The sequence below is a fragment of the Papio anubis genome, unplaced genomic scaffold (assembly GCF_008728515.1).
Source record: "Papio anubis isolate 15944 unplaced genomic scaffold, Panubis1.0 scaffold6980, whole genome shotgun sequence".
Lineage (NCBI taxonomy): Eukaryota > Metazoa > Chordata > Mammalia > Primates > Cercopithecidae > Papio > Papio anubis.
Window position 1 is genome coordinate 1 of NW_022167202.1, and position 1302 is coordinate 1302.

At 56.9% G+C, this 1302-nt stretch overlaps 1 pseudogene; it reads left to right on the forward strand.

The window, feature by feature from the left end:
• The first annotated feature begins 22 nt into the window (after positions 1–22).
• LOC116273448 lies at positions 23–1294 on the forward strand (annotated as a pseudogene).
• Positions 1295–1302: the final 8 nt, after the last annotated feature.

Genomic DNA, 1302 nt, shown 5'->3' on the forward strand with positions numbered 1-1302 from the left:
CACGTGAGTGGAGTGGCTCCACAGATACCTGGAGAATGGGAAGGAGATGCTGCATCGTGCGGGTACCAGGGGCCATGGGGCGCCTCCCCGATCTCCTGTAGACCTCCCAGGCTGGCCTAGCACAAGGAGAGGAGGAAAATGGAACCAACACTAGAATACGCCCTCCCTCTGGTCCTGAGGGAGAGGAATCCTCCTGGGTTTCCAGATCCTGTACCAGAGAGTGACTCTGAGGGCCCGCCCTGCTCTCTGGGACAATTAAGGGATGAAGTCTCTGAGGGAGTGGAGGGGAAGACAATCCCTGGAATACTGATCAGGAGTTCCCACAGCAGTCTTAGGCACCAGGACTTTTCCCCTCAGGCCTTGTTCTCTGCCTCACACTCAATGTGTGTGGGGGTCTGACTCCAGCTCCTCTGAGTCCTTTGGCCTTCACTCAGGTCAGAATCGGAAGTCCCTGCTCCCCCGCTGAGAGATTAGAACTTTCCAAGGATTAGGAGATTATCCCAGGTGCCCGTGTCCAGGCTTGTGTCTGAGTTCTGTGCTCCCTCCCCTCCCCCCACCCCGCCAGGTATCTGGTTCATTCTTAGGACGGTCACATACTGGTGCTGCTGGAGTGTCCCATGAGAGATGCAAAGTGCCTGGTTTTTGGACTCTTCCTTTCAGACCCCCCCAATTCACACGTGACCCACCATCCTGTCTTTGACTATGATGCCACCCTGAGGTGCTGAGCCCTGGGCTTCTACCCTGTGGAGATCAGACTGACCTGGCAGCGGGAGAGTGAGGACCAGACCCACGACGTGGAGCTCGTGGGGACCAGGCCTGCAGGGGATGGGACCTTCCAGAAGTGGGCAGCTGTGGTGGTGCCTTCTGGAGAGGAGCAGAGATTCATGTGCTATGTGCAGCACCAGGGGCTGCCTGAGGCCCTCATGCTGAGATGGAGTAAGGAGGGAGATGGAGGTATCACGTCTGGTAGGGAAAGCAGGAACCCCTCTGGAGACCTTTAACAGGGTCGGTGGTGGGGCCTGGGGTCAGAGACCCTCACCTTCCCCTCCTTTCCCAGAGCAGTCTTTCCAGCCCACCATCCCCATCATGGGCATCATTGCTGGACTGGTTGTCTTTGCAGCTGTTGTCACTGAAGCTGTGGTCACTTTTGTGCTGTGGAGGAAGAAGAGCTCTGAGTTTTTTTGTCCCACTGAGGGTTCCAAGCCTCAGGTAGAAATGCCCTGCCTGGTTACTGGGAAGCACCATCTACACTCAGGGGCCGACCCAGCCTACGCCCTGTGTGCCAGCACTTACTCTTTTGTA